Consider the following 13,650-nt stretch of genomic DNA (forward strand, 5'->3'; position numbering starts at 1 on the left):
CTCCCACCTGACATTCCCCTACACTGGGGCATCAAGCCTTGACAGGACCAAGGGCCTCTCCTCCCTTTTATGCCCAGCAAGGCCATCCTCTGCTACATATGCGGCTGGAGCCATGGGTCCATCCCTGTGTACTCTTGGGATGGTGGTTTAGTCCCTGGGAGCTCTAGGTGGGGGGCGGGGATCTGGTTGGTTGATATTGTGTTCTTCTTATGGGGTTGCAAACCCCTTCAGGTACTTCAGAATTGATTTCTAGATGGTCTTGTACTTTACAGATGGGAAATGGGTAAGGGGAACAAGTCTCCCCCTCCCTGGGTGTGCATGAAGGCTTTTGTATTGGCATTCACATTATCTCTCAAAGGGAGGTCTGGGACTGAGTTCTACCCACACTGTCAGAAACACTACAGGCTTTAAGAACTGAGAGATCAGAGCTGTGCATTTCAGGACCACAGTGTCATCACCTAAGATCTGATAGCATGAGGCCAAATGGCAAATGTCGGATCCTGCTCTTCAAGTTCGTTCATAGTCTAGAGAGCTCATCTGAACTCTCCACAAAATGGAGGCCTTCCTTTTCCAGCAATACTTCCTCTCCTCTGCCTGACCCCCACACCCTGTACCAGAGGAAGGTCGTGTAGCCCTTGACAAAACTCCAGGTTCATCTCCCTCTTTCCAGATAAGAACCTGCCCAGCAAGTACCTGGGATCCTTGGGAGGCCCCTCTTTGTAAATGAGGTGCGCACAGTGCCTTAAGCTCCAGCCAATGGTTTACATTCGCCCTGAAAACTCCTTCCCACTCTCCAAGGTTCACATATAAATAACTCTTATTTACACCAAATAACATGTATACACACAGGGAGTTTTCACTGAAGTTTGTCTAAGAGAGCTGTTTCATTGAGTTGTCTAAAAGCTGTTAACATTAAAATCCTTAGAGAAGGCCTTCTACCCCTCTCCCTCACAGCACTCCCAACTGAATGGAGATCCTACAGATCCCAACCGTTGTTGTAAAAATATAAAAAAATGAATGGTTGTCTTTTACCCGCTCTAGGTCCAGCACCGCAGTGTCCTTAGATATCTGCTGGATATCTTTTTTTTTTTTTTTTTATTAACTTGAGTATTTCTTATATACATTTCGAGTGTTATTCCCTTTCCCGGTTTCCGGGCAAACATCCCCCTCCCCTTCCTTATGGGTGTTCCCCTCCCAACCCTCCCCCCATTGCCGCCCACCCCCCATAGACTAGTTCACTGGGGGTTCAGTCTTAGCAGGACCCAGGGCTTCCCCTTCCACTGGTGCTCTTACTAGGATATTCATTGCTACCTATGGGGTCAGAGTCCAGGGTCAGTCCATGTATAGTCTTTAGGTAGTGGCTTAGTCCCTGGAAGCTCTGGTTGCTTGACATTGTTGTACTTTTGGGGTCTCGAGCCCCTTCAAGCTTTTCCAGTTCTTTCTCTGATTCCTTCAATAGGGGACCTATTCTCAGTTCAGTGGTTTGCTGCTGGCATTCGCCTCTGTATTTGCTGTATTCTGGCTGTGTCTCTCAAGAGCGATCTACATCCGGCTCCTGTCCGTCTGCACTTCTTTGCTTCATCCATCTTGTCTAATTGGGTGGCTGTATATGTATGGGCCACATGTGGGGCAGGCTCTGAATGGGTGTTCCTTCAGTCTCTGTTTTAATCTTTGCCTCTCCCTTCCCTGCCAAGGGTATTCTTTTTCCTCATTTAAAGAAGGAGTGAAGCATTCACATTTTGATCATCCGTCTTGAGTTTCATTTGTTCTAGGCATCTAGGGTAATTCAAGCATTTGGGCTAATAGGCACTTATCAATGAGTGCATACCATGTATGTCTTTCTGTGATTGGGTTACCTCACTCAGGATGATATTTTCCAGTTCCAACCATTTGCCTACGAATTTCATAAACTCGTTGTTTTTGATAGCTGAGTAATATTCCATTGTGTAGATGTACCACATTTTCTGTATCCATTCCTCTGTTGAAGGGCATCTGGGTTCTTTCCAGTTTCTGGCTATTATAAATAAGGCTGCGATGAACATAGTGGAGCACATGTCTCTTTTATATGTTGAGGCATCTTTTGGGTATATGCCCAAGAGAGGTATAGCTGGATCCTCAGGCAGTTCAATGTCCAATTTTCTGAGGAACCTCCAGACTGATTTCCAGAATGGTTTTACCAGTCTGCAACCCCACCAACAATGGAGGAGTGTTCCTCTTTCTCCACATCCTCGACAGCATCTGCTGTCACCTGAGTTTTTGATCTTAGCCAATCGCACTGGTGTGAGGTGAAATCTCAGGGTTGTTTTGATTTGCATTTCCCTTATGACTAAAGATGTTGAACATTTCTTTAGGTGTTTCTCAGCCATTCGGCATTCCTCAGCTGTGAATTCTTTGTTTAGCTCTGAACCCCATTTTTTAATAGGGTTATTTGTTTCCCTGCGGTCTAACTTCTTGAGTTCTTTGTATATTTTGGATATAAGGCCTCTATCTGTTGTAGGATTGGTAAAGATCTTTTCCCAATCTGTTGGTTGCCGTTTTGTCCTAACCACAGTGTCCTTTGCCTTACAGAAGCTTTGCAGTTTTATGAGATCCCATTTGTCGATTCTTGATCTTAGAGCATAAGCCATTGGTGTTTTGTTCAGGAAATTTTTTCCAGTGCCCATGTGTTCCAGATGCTTCCCTAGTTTTTCTTCTATTAGTTTGAGTGTGTCTGGTTTGATGTGGAGGTCCTTGATCCACTTGGACTTAAGCTTTGTACAGGGTGATAAGCATGGATCGATCTGCATTCTTCTACATGTTGCCCTCCAGTTGAACCAGCACCATTTGCTGAAAATGCTATCTTTTTTCCATTGGATGGTTTTGGCTCCTTTGTCAAAAATCAAGTGACCATAGGTGTGTGGGTTCATTTCTGGGTCTTCAATTCTATTCCATTGGTCTATCTGTCTGTCTCTGTACCAATACCATGCAGTTTTTATCACTATTGCTCTGTAATACTGCTTGAGTTCAGGAATAGTGATTCCCCCTGAAGTCCTTGTATTGTTGAGGATAGCTTTAGCTATCCTGGGTTTTTTGTTATTCCAGATGAATTTGCAAATTGTTCTGTCTAACTCTTTGAAGAATTGGATTGGTATTTTGATGGGGATTGCATTGAATCTGTAGATTACTTTTGGTAAAATGGCCATTTTTACTATATTAATCCTGCCAATCCATAAGCATGGGAGATCTTTCCATCTTCTGAGGTCTTCTTCAATTTCTTTCCTCAGTGTCTTGAAGTTCTTATTGTACAGATCTTTTACTTGCTTGGTTAAAGTCACACCGAGGTACTTTATATTATTTGGGTCTATTATGAAGGGTGTCGTTTCCCTAATTTCTTTCTCGGCTTGTTTCTCTTTTGTATAGAGGAAGGCAACTGATTTATTTGAGTTAATTTTATACCCAGCCACTTTGCTGAAGTTGTTTATCAGCTTTAGTAGTTCTCTGGTGGAACTTTTGGGATCACTTAAATATACTATCATGTCATCTGCAAATAGTGATATTTTGACCTCTTCTTTTCCGATCTGTATCCCTTTGATCTCCTTTTGTTGTCTGATTGCTCTGGCTAGAACTTCAAGAACTATATTGAATAAGTAGGGAGAGAGTGGGCAGCCTTGTCTAGTCCCTGATTTTAGTGGGATTGCTTCAAGTTTCTCTCCATTTAGTTTAATGTTAGCAACTGGTTTGCTGTATATGGCTTTTACTATGTTTAGGTATGGGCCTTGAATTCCTATTCTTTCCAGGACTTTTATCATGAAGGGGTGTTGAATTTTGTCAAATGCTTTCTCAGCATCTAATGAAATGATCATGTGGTTCTGTTCTTTCAGTTTGTTTATATAATGGATCACGTTGATGGTTTTCCGTATATTAAACCATCCCTGCATGCCTGGGATGAAGCCTACTTGATCATGGTGGATGATTGTTTTGATGTGCTCTTGAATTCGGTTTGCCAGAATTTTATTGAGTATTTTTGCGTCGATATTCATAAGGGAAATTGGTTTGAAGTTCTCTTTCTTTGTTGTGTCTTTGTGTGGTTTAGGTATAAGAGTAATTGTGGCTTCGTAGAAGGAATTCGGTAGGGCTCCATCTGTTTCAATTTTGTGGAATAGTTTGGATAATATTGGTATGAGGTCTTCTATGAAGGTTTGATAGAATTCTGCACTAAACCCGTCTGGACCTGGGCTCTTTTTGGTTGGGAGACCTTTAATGACTGCTTCTATTTCCTTAGGAGTTATGGGGTTGTTTAACTGGTTTATCTGTTCCTGATTTAACCTCGATACCTGGTATCTGTCTAGGAAATTGTCCATTTCCTGAAGATTTTCAAATTTTGTTGAATATAGGTTTTTATAGTAAGATCTGATGATTTTTTGAATTTCCTCCGAATCTGTAGTTATGTCTCCCTTTTCATTTCTGATTTTGTTAATTTGGACGCACTCTCTGTGTCCTCTCATTAGTCTGGCTAAGGGTTTATCTATCTTGTTGATTTTCTCAAAGAACCAACTTTTGGTTCTGTTGATTCTTTCTATGGTCCTTTTTGTTTCTACTTGGTTGATTTCAGCTCTGAGTTTGATTATTTCCTGCCTTCTACTCCTCCTTGGTGTATTTGCTTCTTTTTGTTCTAGAGCTTTTAGGTGTGCTGTCAAGCTGCTGACATATGCTCTTTCCTGTTTCTTTCTGCAGGCACTCAGGACTATGAGTTTTCCTCTTAGCACAGCTTTCATTGTGTCCCATAAGTTTGAGTATGTTGTATCTTCATTTTCATTAAATTCTAAAAAGTTTTTAATTTCTTTCTTTATTTCTTCCTTGACCAGGTTATCATTGAGTAGAGCATTGTTCAATTTCCACGTATGTGTGGGCATTCTTCCCTTATTGTTATTGAAGACCAGTTTTAGGCCGTGGTGGTCCGATAGCACGCATGGGATTATTTCTATCTTTCTGTACCTGTTGAGGCCCGTTTTTTGACCAATTATATGGTCAATTTTGGAGAAAGTACCATGAGGAGCTGAGAAGAAGGTATATCCTTTTGCTTTAGGATAGAATGTTCTATAAATATCCGTTAAGTCCATTTGGCTCATGACTTCTCTTAGTCTGTCGACATCACTGTTTAATTTCTGTTTCCATGATCTGTCCATTGATGAGAGTGGGGTGTTGAAATCTCCCAGTATTATTGTGTGAGGTGCAATGTGTGTTTTGAGCTTTAGTAAGGTTTCTTTTACGTATGTAGGTGCCCTTGTATTTGGGGCATAGATATTTAGGATTGAGAGTTCATCTTGGTTGATTTTTCCTTTGATGAATATGAAGTGTCCTTCCTTATCTTTTTTGATGACTTTTAATTGAAAATTGATTTTATTTGATATTAGAATGGCTACTCCAGCTTGCTTCTTCTGACCATTTGCTTGGAAAGTTGTTTTCCAGCCTTTCACTCTGAGGTAGTGTCTGTCTTTGTCTCTGAGGTGTGTTTCCTGTAGGCAGCAGAATGCAGGGTCCTCATTGCGTATCCAGTTTGTTAATCTATGTCTTTTTATTGGGGAGTTGAGGCCATTGATGTTGAGAGATATTAAGGAATAGTGATTATTGCTTCCCGTTATATTCATATTTGGATGTGAGGTTATGTTTGTGTGCTTTCATTCTCTTTGTTTTGTTGCCAAGACGATTAGTTTCTTGCTTCTTCTAGGGTATAGCTTGCCTCCTTATGTTGGGCTTTACCATTTATTATCCTTTGTAGTGCTGGATTTGTAGAAAGATATTGTGTAAATTTGGTTTTGTCATGGAATATCTTGGTTTCTCCATCAATGTTAATTGAGAGTTTTGCTGGATACAGTAACCTGGGCTGGCATTTGTGTTCTCTTAGGGTCTGTATAACATCAGTCCAGGATCTTCTGGCCTTCATAGTTTCTGGCGAGAAGTCTGGTGTGATTCTGATAGGTCTCCCTTTATATGTTACTTGACCTTTTTCCCTTACTGCTTTTAATATTCTTTCTTTATTTTGTGCGTTTGGTGTTTTGACAATTATGTGACGGGAGGTGTTTCTTTTCTGGTCCAATCTATTTGGAGTTCTGTAGGCTTCTTGTATGCTTATGGGTATCTCTTCCTTTAGGTTTGGGAAGTTTTCTTCTATGATTTTGTTGAAGATATTTACTGGTCCTTTGAGCTGGGAGTCTTCACTCTCTTCTATACCTATTATCCTTAGGTTTGATCTTCTCATTGAGTCCTGGATTTCCTGTATATTTTGGACCAGTAGCTTTTTCCGCTTTACATTATCTTTGACAGTTGAGTCAATGATTTCTATGGAATCTTCTGCTCCTGAGATTCTCTCTTCCATCTCTTGTATTCTGTTGGTGAAGCTTGTATCTACAGCTCCTTGTCTCTTCTTTTGGTTTTCTATATCCAGGGTTGTTTCCATGTGTTCTTTCTTGATTGCTTCTATTTCCATTTTTAATTCCTTCAACTGTTTGATTGTGTTTTCCTGGAATTCTTTCAGGGATTTTTGCGATTCCTCTCTGTAGGCTTCTACTTGTTTATTAATGTTTTCCTGTGTTTCCCTAAGTGTGTTCATTTCTTTCTTGAAGTCCTCCAGCATCATGATCAAATATGATTTTGAAACTAGATCTTGCTTTTCTGGTGTGTTTGGATATTCCATGTTTGTTTTGGTGGGAGAATTGGGCTCCGATGATGGCATGTAGTCTTGGTTTCTGTTGCTTGGGTTCCTGCGCTTGCCTCTCGCCATCAGATTATCTCTAGTGTTACTTTGTTCTGCTATTTCTGACAGTGGCTAGACTGTCCTATAAGCCTGTGTGTCAGGAGTGCTGTAGACCTGTTTTCCTCTCTTTCAGTCAGTTATGGGGACAGAGTGTTCTGCTTTCGGGCGTGTAGTTTTTCCTCTCTACAGGTCTTCAGCTGTTCCTGTGGGCCTGTGTCTTGAGTTCACCAGGCAGCTTTCTTGCAGCAGAAAATTTGGTCTTACCTGTGGTCCCGAGGCTCAGGTTCGCTCGTGGGGTGCTGCCCAGGGGCTCTCTGCAGCGGCAGCAACCAGGAAGACCTGTGCCGCCCCTTCCGGGAGCTTCAGTGCACCAGGGTTCCAGATGGTCTTTGGCTTTTTCCTCTGGCGTCCGAGATGTGTGTGCAGGGAGCAGTCTCTTCTGGTTTCCCAGGCTTGTCTGCCTCTCTGAAGGTTTAGCTCTCCCTCCCACGGGATTTGGGTGCAGAGAACTTTTTATCCGGTCTGTTTCCTTCAGGGTCCGGGGTGTCTCTGGCACAGGGGTCCTGCCGCTCCTCTCTGCTGGATATCTTAATTCTCAGTCAGCAAAGCCTCTTACCTGCTCTGCTCCATCCCCTATCACACTGCCGAAGGCCTCTCTCTGAGCCTAGCAGCAATCTCTCTACCTATCTAGTTCCCAAGGCAGGTTTCCATGCCAGAAACACACATCCCAATTCTACGGTAGCCCAGTGTCTCCAGCCACTGCACACTTTCCTACACTCAAACCGTCACATAAAAAACCACACAACACAATAATCTTTGATCCAATTGGTAAGATATAATTGCCCACCTCAACATACAAAGCCCTGTACCCATCCATCCCTTAACATTTGTAATGGGGTTGGAGATTTAGCTCAGTGGTAGAGTGCTTGCCCTCTAAAAAAAAGAAAAAAGAAAAAAAAGAAAAGAAAGAAAAGAACATTTGTAACAACCTGTAAAGGTACAGTGTGGAATCTTAACATCACCCGCCATATTGTCCTGCCACGGCTTCTCTCCCTCTTTCTCCTATCTCTCCCTCCTTTCTGTTTCAGTCTCACCCTCTTCCTTCAAACTTATCTCCCGCCCATCCTTCCTTCTCCTCCAATGACAGGCCTCCTTCTATCCTGTACCTGCCCCTCACCTGTACTTTAGAAATTCAATGGGGAGAAGGTTCTGGTGAAGTCACCTGAGTCCTGAGTATGTGACTAGGCTGTCGTCCTTGGGGCAGTGGAATTAGCATCAAAATACAGATAACTCCAGGGCAAACCACAACATTTCCCCCTTTTTGTCCAGTTAAAAGGCCTTTTCACGGGGCTGGGGATTTAGCTCAGTGGTAGAGCGCTTACCTAGGAAGCGCAAGGCCCTGGGTTCGGTCCCCAGCTCCGGAAAAAAAAAAAAAAGAACCAAAAAAAAAAAAAAAAGGCCTTTTCACTTATATATAAATTGAGTACAATTATTACCATTCTACAATTTATAAAACATACAATACACTCAACACTCAGTTCATCAGTTTTGTCTATTAACTAAAGCACCTTGTCATCTATCTAAAAGACTATAATTCTATATCTGACTTATATCCTGGTTTGAGATCGTATGCCATCTGAAAAACGACCCTTTCAAATTTATTATCTTTTTCAATGCTAAACAGCTTGGGTTGTCTATGAGACTACCAGTCTTCAACCCCATCAGAAATCTGAGAATGACCAATATCTATACACATTGGAAGCCTAACATGGCTTCCAGAACTGAGAGGTTGTAGAGACAAATTTCCACTAGCACAGTCCCCTGTTAGCAGCATGTGAGCGCAAGTCTTCAGCCTTCTAGCCCAAAATCAACTGACAGACTCTTGAAATGCAGATTTTAAAGGGCTGATAATCCTGTCTTGGCAGAGTTTATCAGTCAACTATTCTGCATAATTTGTCCTTTTCTGGACAGTATTAGTCTGCAGATGAAACAGGCAGTTTTGTCCAGTGGCTGCCTAGCCACAAAGTATTGCCTCATCTGGAGGTAGAGATGTTCAAATTCTTCATTAAATCTGCCAAAGGGGAACTGTTAGGAGCACGTATGTCTCAACAAAAGATAAATAACTTTAAATCTCAAATTTTGTGGATTTCTGACATTTTGAAAGCCATCTATATAAGACAATCTGGACTGTTGTCTTTATATCTTAATATTATCTTGAAAGTACTCTCACAAACTCAGAGCCATGAATTTGCTATTTGGCCCTTAACTCACATGTGTGATCAACTCAGAAGTTTGTAATGACATCAAAAGAAGGACTGGCTCTAAACCTTGTACTTTTAAACTTTTCTGACAAGTAAATTCTATACCAAAGCAAAGATACGATTTTAGCTTAGTTACCAAATGAGATTATGACTGTACAACTCAATCTAGCTAATTCCTCCCTGTTAAATTACAACAAATTTTAAATTCCTCATAAACAACTTTAGAATAACCACTTTCAGCCCCCACAAAAGTCCAGGGAATTGGAGCAACGACTCCTCCTTAACTTCTTCAAGCTGTACGTGGGCGTTGAGATATTCTTGGGGGTAGGGGTAGGAAGAATGAAGCAAATGCTGTAGTTGATGTGTCCTGACTGGACCCAGCTGAAAGCCCTTGAGACCAGGAATCCAAGCAGGCACACTCTGTAAAATACAACTCTCAAGACAAAAGTCTAGAATGTGGGATGATGTCACAGGTGAGGCAGGTACAAGATAGAAGGAGGCCTGTCATTGGATGAGAAGGAAGGATGGGCGGGAGAAAAGTTTGAAGGAAGAGGAGGAGACTGGAACAGAAGAGGAGGAGGGAGAGAGTAGCTGTGGACAATATGGCAGCTGACGTTAAATTCCATGCTGTTCCTTTACAGGTTGTTATCAATGTTCTTAAGGGATGGATTTGTACAGGGCTTTGTATGTTTAGGTGGGCAATTATATCTTATCAAATTGGGTCAAAGGTTATTGTGTTGTGTGTTCTTTCATGTGTAGATTTAAGTGTAAGAGAGTGTGGGGCTGCTGGTCTGGGCTGCCTCACAGTTGGGATGTGTTTCTGGCATGGAAACCTGCCTTGGGAACTAGATAGGTAGAGAGATTGCTGATGGCTCAGAGAGAGGCCTTCGGCAGTGAGATATGGGATGGAGCAGAGCGGGTGAGAGGCTTTGCTGAGTTTTAAGATATCTATCAGATATCATGGGGCACTGCGGTGCGGGATCTAGAGCAGGGTAAAAGACAGCTTTTTATTTATTATATTTTTACAACAACACCCAACCATTCCGGATTCTACTTCGTCCTTCCAGCCCGGTGTATTGTGATGTCTGGACACCCTGAGAGAAGCAGCAGAACATGGAAACACAGGCAAAGCCTGGCCTTGCCCTGACTGTCCCTAGCTAGATTGATTAGCTAGAATGGATTATCAAGGCTGATTGGGGGAGGGGACCCAGCTGTGAATTTATGTGGAAAGGGGTTCACCTGTCTCATTTTGATCATGCAAGTACCAAGCAGTCATGAGAAGCTGTACCTTCATCATCACTGGCCTCGGGGAAACCCTAACCTACTGATCATGGCAGACTTAAGGACATCCAAATGTTCACACACTAATCCTAGCTGCCTGAGTATGTGACTTGTCCTGACAAAATGTGGTTGTGCTCGAGTGAAGGCCCTCTAGTTGGACAAGCACCCTTTCTATCCTAGTCATTCCACTTTGATTTCAGGGGACCTCAAAGCAAGGGCTTTTCCCAGAGAAGACATTCCAGGAGGAGGAAGAGTCAGAGAGACGAGCTCATGCAAGAGCTCAGCCTTGGTTTTAACCAAGGGATGGGACTCAGTGAGTCAAGGAGTCTGGGCAGCTTCCAGAAACCAGTAAACCAGGAAACGATGTTCTTCTTGAGCTCCTGTAAATTAGCTAGCCCTGCAGACACGAGGTTGACTTTGAACTTGTCATCCTCCTGACTTAATGTTGGGGTGTGATTTCTTTTTCCTAGAGAGGGTTTCTCTGTGTAGCTCTGAGTGTCCTGGAATTCACTCTGTAAAGCAGACCGGCCTCAAACTCAGAGATCAGCCTGCCCCTGCCGCCCCGGTGCTGGAACTAAAGGTATATGCCACCACGGCCTGTCTTGGGGTGTGACTTTTAAAGAGGCCCTTGTTAAAGTTTGCATCTCTTTCTAGTAAAGCCTTGGTTGAATTCTAGACTGTTATTTACAGGTAAGAAATAGTGACTTGTATAATCCTAGCTCTCGGGAGGTACAGGCAAGGGTAGCTGTGGTTCCACAGCAAGTTCGACGCCGGCTTGGGTTACATGAGAACCTGTCCCCCCCACTCCCCTCATGCTCTGTTCACAGTGACACGGGCAGAGCTGACCTTTACCTCGCAGTGCTCTCTGCTGCATCACAACCTGTCTACCATAAACATGGCGGCTTTTCTTTCCTCTTTTCTTTCTAAACGTCTTGCTTTATTTTATTTTCGACAGAGTCTATCTGTAGCTCCAACCATTCTGGAACTTGCTATGTCATGCTACAGTGAGAAATTTGGTTTCTTTAAGAACCCAGTTATGTTATGTGAATATGATTTTGTTTTGGTCCCAGGTGTGGGATATGGGGCTGCCTTAGATTGTCCACAGCGACTGACTATGATTTGTCCTGTGCTCTAGGACGGGCACGATATTTGCCAGCTACAGAGTTTATGTTTGGAATTCTGGGGACTCTTGAGAGGGTATAAATGTGAGAGCACTGAGAGGGCCTGGGGCAGCTGCTGGCCCTGCCTCCCTGCTGCTGGCCCTGCTGCACCCCTGCTGCCCCTGCCTCCCTGCTGCTGCCCCTGCCTCCCTGCTGCTACCCCTGCTGCTGCTGCTGCCCCTGCCTCCCTGCTGCTGCCCCTGCTGCTGCTGCTGACCCTGCTGCTGCTGCCCCTGCCTCCCTGCTGCTGCCCCTGCTGCCCTGCTGCTACCCCTGCCTCCCTGCTGCTGCCCCTGCTGCCCTGCTGCTGCCCCTGCCTCCCTGCTGCTGCCCCTGCTCCCCTGCTGCTCCCCTGCTGCTCCCCTGCTGCTGCCCCTGCCTCCCTGCTGCTGCCCTGCTGCTCCCCTGCTGCTGCCCTGCTGCTCCCCTGCTCCCCTGCTGCTGCCCTGCTGCTCCCCTGCTCTCCTGCTGTTGAATTTCCTGGATTGCTGGTTTGCAGACTGGAGATAACATAACTTACGATGAAGACTGCACTTCTCTGTAGGAACCTGATGCCTCTAATCAGCAGAAACTGGTCTAAAGAGATCTATACTCTCTTCCCCCTCTACCCATCTTCCTCACCAACTAGTGCTGGGGTTGAAAAGGATTGGAGGGAAGGGTGGTAGATATAAGAACCCAATAAAGTAGCACAAGAAGGTCCACTCACAAACAGAATGCTGCCCTGTGGGGCTCGGCAGAATGGGAAACTTGGTTCCTAATGCTGTAGAGGAGATGGCAGGGCCTGAAGGGATGAACATTCTGTTTAAGATGTCAGCAAAACGTTTATTGCAGGGTTGGGGATTTAGCTCAGTGTTAGAGCGCTTGCCTAGCAAGCGCAAGGCCCTGGGTTCGGTCCCCAGCTCCGAAAAAAAGAATAGAAAAAAAAAAAGTTTATTGCAACTGCTGCCACTGGGTTTTCCCCTGCTTTGTTCCCAAAAGTGATCTTCTCCCTCTCCTCCTCTCCCTCCTCTTCTTCATCTTCATCTTCCTCCTGTATTTCTGTCTCAAAAAATGTAGGGAGAATGATGGTGCTATTTGAAAACTTGCAAGGGGATCTGGAAGGTCTGCAAAACAAAAAGTGGATGAAATGGGAACCGAGAAGGGTCACTCTGTTCTCTCGTTTTTAAAAGGGTTGCAGGCCTTGCAACCGAGAGGTTATGGGTAAAAATGGAAATGCTTGGGACCCGAAAAGGGGAAACAAAAAGACTCAGACCTGATGACCGAGAGTGAACTTTCCTCAGGATGGAAGAGGGAAGCAAACCAGGCCAGAAGGCAGATCTTGGCCCTGCCCTGCATGGCTCAGTTTCAGTCTCAAGTCCCCACAGCCCCTGGGAAGAGTATGGAGCCAGGAGGAGCAAGAGGCTGTGCAGAGTGACAACCCGTTTCAAGAGAAAGGGGCCAAGTGTGCTGCTGCGGGAGTGGGGCCTGGAGTTATGAAGTCACCATCAGATTTCCAGGTAATTATGCAGCACATGTCTCCCAGGGGTGCTGATCATGACTATGATGAGATAATGTGGCGTCCTATAAAATGATAGATCTGAAGCATTTTAAAGAGGCTGCATTCCCCTGTGTCAAATATTAAGTAATGGTTTGGGTTACCCAAAACAGAATTATTCCCCCCAACATGGAAAGGTTTGTTCACAGCTGAGCTAGAGGCTGGTCAGCAGTTACAATGGTTAATGTCATAGAGGGAGGAACCAAAGAATATTGGATAAAGAAATAGAGCAAGGGGAATGAATATAGGTAAAGATCAATTGCTTGGTGAGGGGCAGTATTCTGCCCTACAAGAATGGATTCAACTTGCTGATATCACTATAGCAATGTCACTTGGTGGCTTTAAGAGCTTGGGAGAAGGTTGAGGAGCTTGGGAAAGGATCCACCTCATTCACTAAGATTGTACAGGGCTCTGGGACAGCCTTAACAGATTTCTTGCAAAGATTGTTGCAAGCAAAGCCATATCAGACCCTGATGCAAGACGGGTACTGGTAGATATCTTGGCATTTGAGAATGCAAACACCAAATGTAAAAGGGTTATTAGACCATCAAGGTATGAGCAGTGCCAATGGGCAAGTGGATAAGGACACGACGATATTGTCTCTCACAGGCAATCATGCCAATATAGAGGGACAAGTTATAGCTAAAGGTCTCAGATATCAAAACTGGCTCCTCAACTGCT

The 13,650-nt window shown here is 44.0% G+C and overlaps 1 long non-coding RNA gene and 1 other non-coding gene across 6 annotated transcripts in view; one reads left to right on the plus strand and one right to left on the minus strand.

Moving 5' to 3' along the window:
• LOC134486932 (uncharacterized) overlaps positions 1 to 13,650 on the plus strand; it is a 27,778-nt gene that overhangs the window by 3,906 nt on the left and 10,222 nt on the right. For all 4 annotated transcript variants that reach the window (XR_015620845.1, XR_015620847.1, XR_015620844.1 and 1 more), the window contains exon 3: positions 12,716 to 12,931. This is a non-coding gene — a transcript (uncharacterized LOC134486932). The remainder of the gene's footprint in view (positions 1 to 12,715; positions 12,932 to 13,650) is intronic.
• LOC148005761 (uncharacterized) overlaps positions 12,240 to 13,650 on the minus strand; it is a 17,843-nt gene continuing 16,432 nt past the window's right edge. For both annotated transcript variants that reach the window (XR_015620848.1, XR_015620849.1), the window contains exon 4: positions 12,240 to 12,538. This is a non-coding gene — a long non-coding RNA (uncharacterized LOC148005761). The remainder of the gene's footprint in view (positions 12,539 to 13,650) is intronic.

Source organism: Rattus norvegicus, chromosome 5, assembly GCF_021556685.1.
Source record: "Rattus norvegicus strain SHRSP/BbbUtx chromosome 5, alternate assembly SHRSP_T2T, whole genome shotgun sequence".
Lineage (NCBI taxonomy): Eukaryota > Metazoa > Chordata > Mammalia > Rodentia > Muridae > Rattus > Rattus norvegicus.